The sequence below is a fragment of the Cricetulus griseus genome, chromosome 3 (assembly GCF_003668045.3).
Source record: "Cricetulus griseus strain 17A/GY chromosome 3, alternate assembly CriGri-PICRH-1.0, whole genome shotgun sequence".
NCBI classification, from domain to species: domain Eukaryota; kingdom Metazoa; phylum Chordata; class Mammalia; order Rodentia; family Cricetidae; genus Cricetulus; species Cricetulus griseus.
Window position 1 is genome coordinate 89,218,053 of NC_048596.1, and position 17,590 is coordinate 89,235,642.

Consider the following 17,590-nt stretch of genomic DNA (forward strand, 5'->3'; position numbering starts at 1 on the left):
TTTTAATAAATAAATAGTGTTCCATGCTCTGGTTTTGTTTATTGCTGCTCATACCTGAAAGTTTGTGATGGATCTTCTTGTTGTTCATTTCTAAAATTAATCAGATCTGCCTGGTGACTTTGAAATATGGAATCACATTTGTCCTTCTGTGTTAACACCACAACATCCAGGTGGGGACAAGCGGAATGGTGTGCATGGGAGAAGGGTGAGCGGAAGGCATGGTGCCCAGAGTTCGTCATCCATGTCAACAGGACACCAGGATCTGAGCGCCTACACAGAGGACTCACTGCCATGGAGGACAAGGATGTAGCTGCAGGATTTATAGGTCAGGAAAAGTCACTGCCCATGAGTCACAAGGACAGGAAGAGGGACAGAAACGGGTCCTCTCCTTAAACCTTCAGCTGAGCAATCAAACTAGAGACAATGAACAAAACCAGCCCAGCAAACACCCTGCCAAATGGCATCCCACATCCTCTCTAGGACCACAGTGATTCTTGGTGTCATGTGACTGGCTGGCTTTTGTCAGCCCCAGATATAGACATGGAGGAAAGGTAGACAGTGTGTAGGTACTCACTGTCTGAAAAGATACCTCCTGCTGGATGGGCAAGCTCAAGTTCAAGGTGGTCAGAAATCAAAGGAGTCTAACATACCAGTGTCTGCCTGTGGCGTGGACTGATGGTCCACACTTGGTCATGCATCTCTTCAGCAGACCAGTAACACGCAGGGGAAATATTAAACACCCACTCTACAGACAAGAAATGGAGAGGTTGGTAAGACTGATGACCAGTGAGGGCTAGTGAGTGAAAGCGGCAATAGATTCATATTTATGTCTCAGACTCTAAGACCAGTGCCATTGCTTTCCTCATGTAGAGCACAGGTACAGAATTGTCCCTCCATGACACCATGAATTGATAGACTCAACCAATAACACCAAACATTTTTTTTTAACTGTACTGAACATTGAGGCTGCAGAGATGGCTGAGTGGCTGAGTACTGGCTGCTCTTGCAGAGGATCTGGATTCAGCTCCTGGCACCCAGCACAGTGGCTCACAACCATCTATAACTCCAGTTCCAAGGGATCCAGGACTTTTTCTGACCTCCATGGTCACCAGACAACATGATATACCTACCCACATGCAGGTAAGGCAAAACACTCATACACATACAATAATCCTTTTTTAAAAAAATGTAATTGTACTGAACATGCCACAGACTTTTCTTGCTGTTATTTCCTAAAAGCTGCTGTATAATAACTGCTTAGCATTGTTCTGGGTAGTGTGACCCACCCTGAGATGATCAGAATTACACAAAAAGGCATGTGTGGATTATAGTGTATATTACATCATTCTTTATAAGGGGTTTGATACCAATTCCTATTGGATAATGAGCAATGATTAACCTCTGTCTGTCTGTCTGTCTGTCTCTGAATGTGTGTCTGGCTGACTGTCTCTGTCTCTCTGGGAAACAGATGGCTCGATACCTGTGTGTGTGTGTGTGTGTGTGTGTGTGTGTGAGAGAGAGAGAGAGAGAGAGAGAGAGAGAGAGACAGACAGACAGACAGACAGACAGACAGAGACAGAGAGACAGACACACAGAGAGAGACAGAGACAAAGAGACAGACAGAGACAGACAGACAGACAGACAGACACACACACACACACAGAGAGAGAGAGAGAGAGAGAGAGAGAGAGAGAGAGAGAGAGAGAGAATACCTCAGAGATGCAGTGGTTGCAACCTTGGCTTCCTTACATAAATACAGGTTTTTTTGGATGTCGAATAAGGGAGAATTCCTTTTATCCAGAAAGAGTTCGGACCATTAGAGCTATGGGGAGGAAGTGGTCAAGTGGTCAGAAGTCAGAGAAATCCTGAATGGCTGGGTGTGAGGGGTGACACACTTCGATGGTTGTGGCTGGAGCTGGGAATGGGAGGGTCACATGCAACTTGAGGTATAGAGGGCTAGAGCCAGATAAGGAAATAGTGGAGAGGCAGCAGTAACAACAGGAGTTTAAACTCTGGCCATGTCGAGTAGCTTTGTAGACAGCACAGAAAAGGACACATTTTCACAAAGCAGAGTTTAGGACCTGAGGACAAGCCCCTGACTATAGGGGCTTACTTACACAAAGCTAACATGGGGGCAGGGAGGGAGGGTTATGTGCTTTCTCCTCAGACCTGAGGAAGTTTTACCAAGCAGTCTACATAGAAGGCTTAGGCCACATCTACACTTGAATTCACCACATTTGTATCAGTTACTTTTCTCATCCCAAAGACCTGACAGGCAATGTAAGAGAGGAAGAATGTATTTTGGCTCACAGTCTGAAAGGACACAGTCCATCATGGCGGGTACCACGTTGCTACCTCAGGCTCCATGGCAGCAGGATTGTAAGTGTAGGGCTCCTCAAGCCTTCATATCTTAGTGAACTTGAAGTTCAATTGGGCTATAAAACCTTAAGCTTACTCCAGTGACATACCTCCTTCATCCAATCTCCACTTCCCAAAGGTTTCACAACCCAAGTACATGAGCCTATTGGAGGGGCATTCACATTTATGTCTCAACATAGGAGGTCAGTCCAACCTGACTACCCTATGCAACAGGGGTGTGGAAAATGAGAAGCAGACATTGCCCACTGCATGCTTTGCTGGTGAATATGCTGGCATCTTGGAGATTATGGCAGAGTCACCAGAAGACTTGGGACAGACGTGAGACAGATCCCTTTAACTGCTGAGAGATGTAGGTGTGACAGTGTCTTCTATCCCTTCTAGTGGAATGATACCCAGTCAGGATTCCCAGGTAAAGCCCACTAGTCCTTTGGAATTTAGTCCAAAAGCCACTCCTATGTCCTGGGTCCCTAAGTTCACAGGGTACTATCCTTGGCCATCTGATGGTCTGTCTGACCACCAGGCTGCAAGCTCTGTAGTACCATCAACCTTCGAGTTCCACCATCCACTAGTGCCTGAAAGCATACAATAGGCCACAGGTGGGTGTGGCTGTGAGTTGCTTTGCTAGGCCTGGATCTCGGACTGTGGCCTTCTGGACCTGAATCTGAGAGCTCCTAATGGCTTCTCAGGCCCCTGACCCTTGAGACTGGATAGAATGGATACAGGCTAATCTTTTCCTGGGCATCTGCTCCCACACAGACCCATCCTAGAGAACTGGGACTTCCACTACCTGGAAATAAGCCAGCTAGAGCAATAGCAGATCATCTTGTATGTGCAAATATGTGCATGTAGGTGAGTGTGTAGGAGGACAGGCATGGAGCCTTCCTGTGAGTGGATGGTAACATTCTCATTTGTGATCAAGAGAAACCTGAATGAGAAGATTATTCTGAGACTGAATCCATTAAATTATACAAAGTACCAAGCATAGAACCCAGGATGTACAGTATTAAACACAGTACCTGGGATATGGTCAGTACTCAATAAACACTGCCATTGTTTTATGCTGGTTCCATCTGTCTCTCAGATTGCTGGAGCCAGCCACACAAGACTGTTTATAGGATAGACTGAAGAGCTCCCTGGGGGAGGGGAGTGGTGTGTGATTCCACAGGCAGAGGAATTTAAGCTCATGATTCACTCAGAAACCCTGTGACAGGACAAAGGAGGTTTCAGATACAGCCTTCGATTTGCTAGTCAGAATGGACTCGTGGCCTCTGTGTATTGTCCCAGACTATCCACTGTGTGGAGGGCTGGTGTAGAGAAGACAGGGAGAGCAATAAAGACAAAGGGCACCATTGGAGACAAAGGGGCCCCTCAGATCTAATGTTGCTATCACTGCCCCAAGGAGATGTTGTGTGAAGAGAACCCAGATACCCTGTCTTGTTGAAACAATCCTGCTGAGAGGCAAGTTAGGGCCAATTTATTCTGAGGGCCAGGAACAAGCTCAGCTTCTTGTAGACCTTCTTCCTAGACACGTACAAACTGGCCTGGGGAAAATAGGATAAACCACAGATTCAGTCCCAAGGGTTAATTGCCTGGAGAAAAGAAGTCTCTACTTACTTTTCAGCTCATCAAAATATCTCAGTGGCATGCATGGCATTTCAGATGATGCTATCAGGTACGCATGAAGTGTTACCCATGGCTGTATTCTCCTGTCCTGTCTGTTGCCCTGTCAAGGTTAGCAGCCTCTCCATGGAGCATCAGGAGTAGTCATTTGAGGATCATTGGGAGCCCTGAACCAGCATGGCCTGGCTGGAGCTGGATCCATTTTGAGTGAATGGGGCTGGATCCATCTGTGAGCCTCCCTGAACCCTCCCTCTCTCCCTGTCTCTCCCTCCCTCCTCTCTCTCTCTCTCTCTCTCTCTCTCTCTCTCTCTCTCTCTCTCTCTCTCTCTCTCTCTCTCTCTCTCTCTCTCTCTCCTCATTTCTCTGTACCAAGCCACAGCAAGCCTGGGCTCTTATTGATTTCCTCAGCTCTTGGTGTTGACCTGATTTAGGTAACCCTCCTTATGAAAGCCTGAAGGGCCCTCCCCCAATTCCTTCTATAAACTCATTTCACCTGAGTCTGAACAATTACACCTCAGCCATCTGACACCTGAGTACAGCCCAAGTCCCAGGGGATAATATGTGGGTGTTAGTTAGCAGCACAGACCAAAGACATTCTAACAAACAGCCCATACAACTAGACAACACTGCTTTTGAAAACCTAGAGAAAGTGAGCAATTTTCTAACAACACATAAATTGCAGAAATTGATTCAAAAAACATCAAAATCCTGAATGGCTAGAGGTGGTAAATTGAAAAGTTTTTGAAGGTCTTCCATTAGAAAACAACCAAGGCCAGGTGGTTTAATACCAGAGGTCTATCTAATCTTTGAAAATAGATATTTTTTCTGATGTTAAGAATATTTCAAAATCCATTCAAAGTGAGGAACATAGGCAATCAACTTTATAAAATCTATAAAATATTCATATTAAAAATCAACAGAGTAGGGGAGATGACTTAGTTGGTAAGTGCTTGCTATACATTAGGATCTGAGTTCAGATCTCCAGCGCCCACATGCCTGGTAATTCATGTCTGTAATCCCCAGAACTAGAGGAGAAGAGACAGGCAAGACCCTTGGGGCTGGTCCTTAGGTAATCTAGTGGAAACAGGAAGCTTCAAGTTCAGCAAGAGACTATCTCAAAAAATAAGGTGGTAAGCAATTGAGAAAGACACCCAATGTCAACTTCTGGCTTCCACACACCTGTACACACACACACAGAGAGAGAGAGAGAGAGAGAGAGAGAGAGAGAGAGAGAGAGAGAGAGAGAGAGAGAGAGAAGGGGAGAGAGAGAGACAGCCAGTAGTCCTAGACCCTATCACACAAAGAATTTAATATATGACAAGGAACTCCATTCCTCTGCAATAGCAATACATGCTCTTAACTGCTGAGCCACTTCGTCAGCCACATAAAACATACACTCTTAATAAAGAAGGCAAGCCCAAATAAGATGGGAAAAATATAAGGAGATGACAAACGGAGGGCAACTCTAAAGCCAGCATTCATGTGGAAAGCTGCTGGAACTCAAACATGGCTAAGAAATTGTATAACAAAACAAGCAGTAACCGCTCATTTCACACTCTCAGACACTGTCATTCTGCCTTCCTGGTGTCAGCAACTCCAGAGAGGTCAGCATGTGAGCTATCCCGACCTCCTGTCCTGCCTGCAGAGACATCTTGGGTGACAGACACACTAGGAGAGCAAGTCAGGATGAGCTGCTTTTCCAGGATCCTCAGGGCTCATGGACTTCCCGCTTCACCAAACACAGAGGTGAGGCCACTTCTGCTCCCTGCCACCAGCTTCCCCACTGTCTCCTCCATCCACCTGCCACTCCAAAGCAGGCCACACATGAGCTTTCTCCTCAGCCATGTAGGAATCTGTGGAGGGTGGATGGGCTTGTTGACCATTTACTAGGTTTCTGTCACTTTCTTGTTGTTCAGTGCACTTGGCTGGGGGTAAGGACAGGGAAAGTCACAGCCCCAGACCTCTCCTTCTCTGCATGGTGGTCCTCTAGGAGTGGTGTCCTGCTGAGTGAATCAACTTAGAAACCTAGAGACATTTTTAAATCTGTACTTCTAAGAAAACAATTCTCATTCAATATTGTACAACCAAAATGTAGGCCCTTGGCGCTAATGACATTGAGCTATGACTTCTTTGGAGACCCAGTGCCTTGGTCTGGTACAGAAATTGGGAGGCAGAGGAAATGTGTGTTCTTTGAAGCCACCCTGAACTATTCAGTGTCACTATGTCTCCCTTTGGGACCCCATGAACTCATGCAGCTTCTGCAGTCCCTCACACAGATACCAAGGGTCCCCAGGCAGTTGGCCTGAGCTTTGGGAGCATCTCTTTGCTTCTTCTGCCCTTTGCTAAGTCATTTAATCTATGGTTTGTAGAAACTTGAAAGTATCTGTCCTGTGTAAGATGCGATCCTCAAGGTCCAGACTTTGGATCTTTTCTGTCCCATACCCCAAAGGCCATGGGGCTGCCAGAAGCACCCATCTACCATAGCAGAAGCAGGAAGTTTCACATGAGATGCCATCATCACCAGGTGTGTAGTCAGGTCTCCTGAGAAGCCATGCCTGACCGGGGGCTTCTCCTGGATTGCTGACTGTGCTGACATCATGACATCATGCTGAAATCACACTGCTCATAAACTGAGATGGCCATTTAGCTGCAACACACAGACCAAATTTGGGAACCCAAATGATGCTCATCACCAAGGGTAGGAGTTATGAGGCTTGAATGAGTCACCACCTGCAGAATGAGTGAGTGTCCACACTGGAACATGTGTGTGGAAACATGATCTATGGATAAAGTCAGTGGATTCTGCATGCAATTTACATGCCACTTCCAGAACAATTTCTCTACTAACTAGCTATCTGAATGGACCATGGATGTTTTTTATAGCACCTGCCCTGCCCCTATTGGCAGCAGTTTCCTGCTGCTGAGTCACTGATTCTTCACCCAAAGTTGGCTATGTCCCTGATCCTAGTCAATCCCTGCACCTCAGCCAACACCACTAAGGGATCCAAATGGAGTTCCCTCTGAGCACCTCGGAACACAGTGTCCCTGAGCAAGATTCTTTCTGGGAGTCATGATCCCACTGCTCACACCAGGGTCATAAGCCAGGCATTTTCAGTCCCACTGTCTGTGCCTATTGGTCTCAGGACGTAACTGATAAGGCCATATATTGCCTCATTGGAGCATAGTACCCTGTAAACTGCTGTCCAGGGCTGTGGATCCCTGCCATATCCTGGCTTCTGCTCTTAGGCTTCCCTGAGATTCCTTTTGGAGTCCATTTGTCCCCCACTTTCTGGAGCAGCACTCACAAAACATTAGAAGAGCCACACAATGAGCCACACTATAGAGATACAATGGTAAAGAAGACCATGTAATTTGTGTCCCCAGAGAAGGACATGTAGTCACTAAGTCCTATCACAAGACAGACCTAGTTTTCCTTGAACACAGTGAAATGGAGGTGCATCATATGAAAACCTCCGCCATTGCTGAGAGTACCACGAGGAGAACAAAATGACATTGGGTCTTGAACCCAACTGTATCCACAGCCACCTGTGTATCCCTCATATTTAGCTGCCATGTTATATAATCATTCTTTCTTATTATTTAGTTACCTCTATGGTTTCAAGGGACTCAGATGACATTGGTACCACCCTCTCTGTTTAGTTCACAAATGCAAGGCATTATGCTATTGTCTCAGATAGCAATGGCTCCTGCCCTGTTTGCCTCATTCCACTGTGGCTTCATCCACCCTTGACCATGGGCAGAGATGGATGCTCCCAACTCGGTCTGGGTACAGCACCTGGGCCCCCACCACTAAGTCCCAGGGCCCAGTTTGGGGAGACCTTCGCATATGTGCCAGGACCTAATAACTCTGTTCTGTGTTCCCCAGGCTATGTATACACAAGCACTCCTAATTCTTAGCTCCTCCCCTCACCTGTGGCTATCCCACATGCTTGGCAGGCCTGTCTACAGATGATAGACATTCAATGTGAGGAGAAAAGAGAGCTGATCATGGGACCCACAGAAAGGAGCTCCAGGGTTCTTCCCAGAAGCACACAGTTGGGCTAAAGAGCTTGCCTGAGAGTCCTAAGCATACTCCTACAGTTTCAGACACCTCTGGTGTAACTCCAAGACAGCTACATCAGCCAAGCAGGAAATCCTCACCAGAAGGGTAAACCCACTCAGAACTAGAGTAGATAGATGTCAGGAGGTTTACTAAGAATGGAATTGTTTTGGCTCCCAGCTCTGGAGTCTGGCACATTGAGAGCCTGTGAAGACAGATGTTCAATTGGGTGCCAACTAAAGGAACACAACAGCAAGCAGATTCCCTTATTAAGGGAAGGACAAGCCCTCAAGAGAGTCATTAAACCCTCCTATGATTTAGTCACTTCCCCTCTCAAAGCCATTTCACTGAAATCAAATGTCACCATTAATTCTGCTGGAGACAAACCTCATCCAAATCCTCACACGATACAACAAAGCCCTTAAGGAGCCATGCATGGGTTAGGAATAAGGTTGGACTGGAGCTGACACTGATGGTGTGGTAATGTGTAGGCATTTTGTCAACACAATGTCTAATATCACCGATGCCAGCTAACCCACAGATACCTGAGAACAGGCACTGAGCTACCATCTTGCCTACACTGGCTCATTGGAGTCTCAATGTCCCCCAAATCAATGCCAATATATTATTTCCATTTTGCTGATGAGAACACAGAACCACTGACAGATGGAAAGAACCTCCCTCCCACCACACAGAGATTCTGAACAAAGACTGTCAGTCACTCTAAAGTCCCATCTTGTCCCTTTGCTCAGGCAATCAGCCATATTTCTGAGACTTGGGGTGTCTGTGCCTCTCTTGTTATCACCCTTTGCATTCTTCCCTCAATCTCAAGATGCCTGGGCTCAGGCACTCCTCAAAACACTAAGTCTAGCTGATATCTGCTGGTATCAGTCGTGTACTCCTCCTTGGATGTTTGGTCTGGGGACTAGGGATTGTTAACTCACAACAAACCATTAGCAGTGTGTGTGAGTTAAGCCATCAATATCAAGTGTATGCGGCTTCCTTTCCACAAGATGGAGTACAAGTGAGTCTTCATAATAGAAGACATAGCAGTGCCCCTGTCCACCCCCTTGTCCATGTCACTTCTGCTATTGGTTGCAATGTCCCCTGCATTCCAACTGTTCAACCAAGTAGCATTCTCAGCCTTGGCTATGTATTTACAACCACCCAGAGAGATTTAAAAATGATACCCAGACCCCACAGACTCTCTGGACCTGGGTGGCAGTCAGCAGTATCATTTAAACCTTGCTAAATGAAGGTGAAACTTGATCCCTTGGGTGGCAGCTGGAATCTCAACCAGCTAATCACAAGCCCCCTACTCTGAACTACCCAGAAAGTGAGAAACAGCCAAGGGGGCAGAAGCAGCATGTGACTGCCAGCAGGGTCATGGAACACCTGACCCAAATTTCATCAAGCCTGGTGGAACTGCAGCACAGCTTGCAAAGCTCAAAGGCAGCATTTACAGATGGGAAACTGAAGGTATTTGATCCACAGAGAGGTGAAGCAATTTTGAAGACCACAGATGTTGCTGACAACGTAAATGCCTCCGTGCGTGGAGTAGGAGCTCCGAATGCAGTGCGCAGCCACTGGACCAGAGTCAGCTCATTTGTGCCTGGTGTTGGAAAGTGAATATTCTCCTCATAGCTACAGTGTCCTCTCTAACAACCCCATTGCCCCCCACACACATTCGAAGTCTGATGCCAGAGCAGAAAATAAAAATGCTTTGAAGCAGAAATCCCTGAGATTGAAATCTTCCTTGACGCTCCTAGCTCTGGGTCTAACTGTACCCTTTGAGACTTTCTTTATCCACAATAAAGGTTGGTGAATTTGCTGAACAAATATCTATGGAGCATTTGCAGTGTGCAGGGCATTGCTTAAGATTCCAGAGATAGAGTGGGGAAACAATGAAGATGACAAACCTTGTTTTTTCTTGGAGTTTGTGTGTTGCTCAGAAGAAAGACACAATAAATGAACAAATGGGTAAAATATGGGGGCAACACTGTGAGAAGGGAAGGGGAATGAGGTAGCTGGGGGTTGGGGTGCAATTTTATAGAGTTGTCTAAGAATACATACATCCATCTATGAGGGGCTGGAGAGCTTGCTGCTCTTGCAGAGAACCTGGGTGGATCATAACTGCCTGTGACACTGGGGGATCTGATGTCCTCATCTGGCCTCTGTGGGCATCCTTGCTCACATATGAACACACACACAACAACCAACCAACCAATCAATCAATCAATTAATCAATCAATAAAGCAAAGCTGGGTTTGGAGAGACTAGCTCCCTGAGATGATGGCATCATATGAGCAGCAGCCTGAAAGAGAAAAGACCTGCAAACAGGTGCAAAGGCCCTGAGATGAGGGTGTGTGTGCAGGATGCTGCCCTTGGCAAGTATGCACGCATGAGTACATGCAGATCTAGAATGTGTGTATACATTCACATATGCATATACATACATACACATGAACGCAAGCAGAATTTGGGAAAGATTAGAAAATAACTAAGGAATCCCTAGCAGAGTTGAATAGCTTAGGGAACACTTCTCCTCATAAAGAGGGCTGCCATGTCTTCTGGATAGCCATGCCACGTATAGTTCTGTTGGTGGCTAAGACAAATGCTCCACGCTTTAGTGACGGGGTCATTGTTAGGTGAAGAGTAAAGCTAAACTTCCTGCCAAGAAAAGCATTCTTTCTCAAGTGTGCCTGTGATGTGCATCACTTCTCAGATGAACCCAAAGAAAATCAGCCATGGCACTTCGTGAAAGGCACTTTGGAAACATCCTATCCACAGGCATCCTGACCCCTCCTTCTCAGGGACACCAGAATCTTGAACCCATTGTCAGCCTAAAACATGCCTAAAGCACTCCAATTTGCTTCTCTAACCTAAAGAGTTGGAGAAGTTTCATTTGCTTATGTGGGAACCAGGGAAACCAAAGGACTTTTTAAAGCACCAAATGGAACAAAGAAAGAGGTCTGCAGCCAGCTTCTCCAATGCCCTGCTCCATGTTGACAGGAAACTGATCTGTAAGTCACACAGACAGAAGATCACTTCAAATAGTCCTAAGCATCATCAGGATCCAGCCCAAAGCAGGCAGAGCCAGGGGAACCTAATGTTTTCCTTGTGGCATTCAGGGTTGAAAGAGGCAGAAGAGCATTGTCCCTTGATCTGTCACCATCTATGAGCTAAGCTCCAGTACCAAATGACCCAAGACCTCAGGGTTTAATGCAGCATGACCTGTACCAAGTGCCTCTCTCAGAACTGTGATGTCGACAAAGGATGGAGAGTAAAGTTCCTCTAATCCCTGCCTGCACCAAACTGAAGTCCACAGCGAGAAGTTAGGTGGTGGGAGAGAAAGAGAAGGAACAGCTCTGCCTACACAGAGTTCTGTAGCTGGGCCAGAGTGACATTCTCATTTGGGCTGTGTCCCCTCAACTAGAAGCTAAATTGAGGCTACAAAGTAACTGCAAGGAAACTTGTGAAATGCTAACATGTCCCTAGGTTTCCTGTATTTACTTTTCTTATTATTGTGATAAAAATAATTGAGAAAGGCCACTTATGGAAGGAAGGGTTTGTTTGGGGTCATGTTTTCAGTATTGATGTTTTGTTCACTTTCTCCTTTTTCCATTTTTATTCAGTGCTGCTTACAGGGCAAGCCTTCTTCCCTCTGTGATCAGATCTCTCTGGAAACACCTTCCCCTCAACACACATGAACAGCTGTGTCTCCATGGTGATTGTAAATCCAGCTGATAATGAAGATGGACCATCACATTCCCATAGTAGCATGACCTCTGTCCCACTGCCCTCATGGCTGCAGAGTAGAACCGTTAGCAGAAGAGGGACCCCCACACTGCACAGGCAGAGAAAAGCCTACGCTAGACTGCTTCTCGTCTAGACTCCAGCTCTTAACATACAGCCTCCTCCATGTGTGAGTGATGACATCCAGGCTAAAGAAGGTCAGGGTGAGGAGTTTGTTCACACCTGAGCCTCTGATTTCATTCCGCCTGGCATTTCAGAAGCTGTGAGGGAGTTTGGGCTCAAGAGCTAATGTGAAATCATCTAAAAATATCCTTCTCCGAATTGATATTCCATCAACTGTTGGTCCAGAAGTTTCTTGACTAACTGTACAGCTGAAGTCTGGGAGCAGGAAAGGGAGTGCATTCCAGAGCAGAAAAGTGGAACCCTCAGGTCGTGTTCTACATCATCTGTTCCACACTTGGCAGTCAATGGCTGGCATCATTGGAAAATAGAGGATACGGGTCAGAATCTGGTGGGGATTGAAGCGGCTCATCTCCCTGATTCCAGCTTCATTCAGTTTGGCCCTTGCTACTCAATCTGTTGCCATCAGCACTTTGGTGGGGACCTTTGCCTAGAGAGACTTTGTCTGGGGACTAGCCCCATCCATGCCAACTCTTCCAGCCTGGTCACAGTGTAGCCAGCCACAAAACTCTGGCTATTATTGATAGAAGCATTTCATGATGCTTCACCATGAAAACATTCCCAAGAGACCTTGCAACACACAAGTGTCTCAGGATGATCCATCAATGGAGATAAAAAAAAAATGGCCAATGGTTTTTATCTCCCATCAGTCAAGGTTGGATTCATAGGATGTTTAATTCCCTGCACTTTTATTTTTTTCCCTTGTGGAAGTTGGGGGCCTGAAGGAGGTCTTGCAGAGGCATCCACAGGAAAGTCCCCTGGTAGGAGGGGAGCATCCATGCACCTATCTGAAGCAGGAAACTCTAGAGCTGTACCTGTGAGAAATCCCTAGTCTCTTCTGTGGTGGTTTGAATGTGCAATGTCCTCCATAGACTCAAGTGTTTGAACACTTGGTGTCCTGTGGTGGCGCTGTTTGGGAAGCTTGTGGAACCTTTAGGAGGTGGAGCCTCACTGGAGGAAGTAAGAGACTAGGGTCAGGCCTTGAAGCATCATAACCCACCCCACTTGTCTCCTCCCGCTCCCGCTCCCTCATCCCTGCTGCATACAGATGCAGTATGCTCCTGCTCCTGCCACCATATGTTCCCCACTTGCTGCCATACCACCATGTCTTCACACTATGATGGACTACGTCCCTCTGGAATTGTGATCCAAAGTAAATCCTTTCTTCCTGATGTCATAATATGTTATCACAGCAACAAGACATTAAGACTGCTGTTATAGTTTGAATATTTTTCTACCTGAAACTGCTAAAATTGAGTTGCCCCTGTAACGATATTAAGATGTAAGATCTTTACGTGGTCATTAGGCTGCATGGACTACACCCTGTGGGTGGGATTGGTGTTGTGATAAATGAGCAGATTCAGCCCTTTTCTTCTGATGCAGCAAGAAGATCCTCTCCAGAGACTAGCAACTGCTCTTGGATTCCCATTGTCCAGAACTATGAGAGATACACTTTGTCCTTCATAAATCACCCAGTCTCCAACATCCTTTTACAGAAGCACAAAATGGACAAAAGACACCCAAAGCAAAACTGGTCACTGGTAACTCTTTCTAGAAAAGGTGACAGTCAGCAGTGGTGCCTATGAAAAGATGATCCACAGGAACTGAATAACTGGTCATGTGTCCTATAGTCAGTGTCTGCTGTGGAGATGAACCTCTGATTGAGACAACTCAACAAGGGAAAGTTTTATTTCATTTTATGCTTCCAAGTGACATTCTATCATGGAGGAAAGCCAAGGCAGGAGCCTGGAGGCAGGAACTGAAGCAGAGGCCATGTAGGAACACTGCTTATTGGCTTGCTCTCATTTATCCCACTTTCTTACACAACCCAGGACCACCTGCCCAGGGCTGGCACTGCCCACTGTGGACTGAGCCTTCCCATGTCAATCAACATTCAAAAGAATGTCTCATGGACATACCATGGGCCAATCTGATAGAGGTAGTTCATCAATTGAGGATCCCTCTTTCCAGGTAACTCTAGCTTGTGTCTGACAAACACTAACCAGGACACCACTGTTACTGTGACTCAGAGAGTCACCAGTTCACTGTCTTGGGCCCCTACCTAGAAGTCTGAAGCTCTGAGCTTTGCCTTGGGTCCAAATACAGGCCCTTTGTGGGGCTTACATTTCTGATTCAGACAGGACCCAGATGGTACAAATCCATCTTAATCATACTGATATCTTGTTCCAAGACTCATCCTGATTGCATGTCCTGTACATGTGGTCCAGGGCTGGTGACAGCTGCCATCTGAAGCCCTTCTTAGATCAAGGACAGTTTCCAGTAAGCTGATCTCAGGCCTGTGTTTCTGACGAGCTCTGCCAGACTTCCAGGAAGCAGACTCTGTGCTTCTTGCTTTGGACAATAAAGTCAAGAAATGCAATTAACAACTAAAAGCACGGATGGTGAGTTGGGTTGTCTTATCCCTGGGAGGCCATCAGTCAAGAAGCAGACGTAGGCATCCTTATACCATGATGCTGACAGCTTTGTTTCTTAATGGAGTTGGCTTATCAGACCCCATGGTGGGCACAGCATGAGTGTTTAGCTCAGAAGACACAGGTCAGAAATAGTGGAGCTACAGCCCTTGCTCTTAGATTGCATTGGCTGTTTGGGTACCCGGAGGGGTTTTTGGTAGTCAGAGATTAAGGGGGTGGGTAGGGCATGGTGAGGCATGGGATAATGGAAAGCATTGCTGGACTGACAGTAAAAATATTTTTGTTTTGTGTCTTAGTTTTCTCATCTAGGAGATGGAAGGAATGATTGCTAATCCTTCTTAGGGTGAAATAAGAAAACACATGCAGACTGCATGAGCAAGTCTCCAGTATATACAGGTCCCCCAGGACTAGTCTGTGTTATTAGCTTTTACTCAGTTGGTTTATGGATAGGACTATGACCCAAATGCGTGTTAGATGGAAAATGCTCCCATCCTGGCCCCATAATGTTAACATAGTCATTTTATAGTCCAAAGCAGGGGATGGAGAAAATGAATTGTCCTAAGGCACCTACTGCTTTAGCAAGTTTCTCAAGCAAGAAGGTATCATCTGCTCCCTCACCCCCAGCAGAGTCACATGGTGGCATCTGGAATAACAGGGCTCTCCCACTGCTTTGCAGTTACCATTAGGCCAAGCTTGAAAAGCATAGCACTTGTGCCAAATTTGCAGTGTGTGTGTGTGAGTGTGTGTGTGTGTGTGTGTGTGTGTGTGTGTGTGTGTGTGTGTGTATGTTGTATGCACATGTGTACAAATATGTGGAAGACAACGGTCAAAATCAGATATCCTACCCTACCCCTCAACTCTCCACCTTAATTAATTAATTGCTTTATTTATTTATTTTGAGATGGGGTCTCTCATTGAACCTGACCTTGCTAATTTGGCTAAGTAACTATACAGTGAGCCCTTGGGATCTTCCTGTCTCTGCTTCTCAAGTGCTGGTATTATAAGCATGCATTGCTGTGTTCAGTACATTGCATGGGTGCTGGGGATCTGAACTCGGGCTTCGATGTGTGCCCAGGAAGATGTGTTACCCACTGAGCCATCTTGGTCTGAAATTTGGCTTTAACTTATTTAGATTTATTTATTTAATTTATGTGTGTGAATGTTATGCCTTCATGTACATGTGTACACTGGTATCTGTGAATCAGGGCACCCTTCAGTAGTCAGCCTCTCATTGGAAACAATGCCACACTTTATTAAGTGCCTACTCCAGAAAAGGTATCATACTCAGTGGGTAAAGTGCTTTCCAGGAAAGCACTAGCACCTGAGTTCGAATCCCTAGAACAAATGTGAAAAGCCAAACACAGCAGCACATGTCTGTAGTGCCAGAATTCCTACAGCTAGGCAGAAACAGGAGAAACCCAGAAGCACACAGGTTGGCTAGCCTGGATACGGTGAACAATGAAAGACCCTGCCTCAGACAACAAAGAAGGTGAGGACCACACTGAAAGTTGTTCCCTGACCTCCACATGATACACACACACACACACACACACACACACACACACAGAGAGAGAGAGAGAGAGAGAGAGAGAGAGAGAGAGAGAGAGAGAGAGAGAGGGGACAGGGGGAAAAAGAGGAAGGGAGAAACTGAGGTTCGTAGGGGCTGAGGCGTCTGTCCCAAGGACACAAGTAGTAAGTAGCAGAGTCAAGACAGACCTACTACTTGCTCTTTTCTTGCACTCCTGACCTACTTCTCCAAGGGGCCCATAACACAGGACCCAATAGTTTGGATCTCTGTTATGATGTCTTTGGATCAAAGTATTGTAGCTGCAGCCACCAGACCCAGCCAGGTCTATGATAGAAGTGACAATACAGATGCATTTGCCGGGCACTTGCCTGTATCATGCTGTAATGCTGCATCCTTGAGACAGATCTGGGGTGACTCTGCTTCTCAAGGACCTCAAATACAGAAATATCTAGCACAGCTGGTGAATGTGTGGGTGGCTCAGAGGAGGAGTAAGGAGGGACCTGGCATGGTTGTAGATAAAAATGGGTATGGCTCCAGGTGGGTGGGGACGAGAAGGGAAGGGCTCTGTGTTGAGCTCACCTTCTAGGTGTGATAACAGTGACCTTACCCACATATGATGTTTCCTGGAAGAGCCTCCCTTGAAGAAAGAAAGATTTCCTTTGTCAAGTTTGAAAACTTCTTCATTGTGGAATGAACAAAGCAAGAAGAACAAAGGGCAGGCCGCATCACTGTCTGACAAAATGGGCTTTCTCGTGAAATTGTGTTCTCTCAGAAGTTCAGAGACCAGCTTCTAAACACATTTCTGAAGCGTTTTTCATCTCAGAGAGGACAATTAACCTTTGCAATTAGCTTCATCAACAGGAACTTAATATCAAATATTTTGTTGCTTAGCAACAGGGAAACAGGCCCCAGTGGGACTGCAGTATCTCTGCTCCTTGGGGCTCATGAGGCTGCAGGACTGGAGAAACACTAAGCTGGACTCTCAGATCCCACAAAGATCTTTGCACAGATGACCTCCTCACCCAAGGCCCTGCTGTCAATTACCCGAACCCACAGGGGTTTCCAAAAACCTCTCAAAGGTGACTGAGGCAGGAAGATGCTGGAACCTCTGGTCATCTTCTGAAAGCTCTTTGGCCAAGAGGTGACTTTCTGTTTCATACCAGAAATGGGGCCTGTTGGACACCTCTGCTAAGGCCCTTTTTACGCCGCCATGATTTGAGCCTGAATGTTTCCACAAGCAAATGTGTTTGGTCCCTGGATGGTAGTTCTGTTTGGAAGGTTATGGTGCCTTTAGAAGGTAGAGCCTGGCTGGTAAAAGTAGGTCATTGGGGTTGGGCCTTTGAAGGTTTACTTGTTTTGATTCTAGCCTGTCTTCTCTGTTTCCTGTTTGTGCCATGCGAACAAGCCATCACAAGCTCCAGCTACGACAGATGGAGCTGACTCTGATGGCATGCCTTCCCTGCTGGGACAAACTGGCATCTCTCTTAAACCATGTGCCAAAGTAAACCTGTTTCTGTTGGGTATTTGCTCACAATGTTCTAAATGTAAAGAAATATGTATGTCTACTTTCTCATTCCATAGTTTCATTCTTAAATATAGCATTTTTATTAATTCTTTGAGGATTTCACATTAACC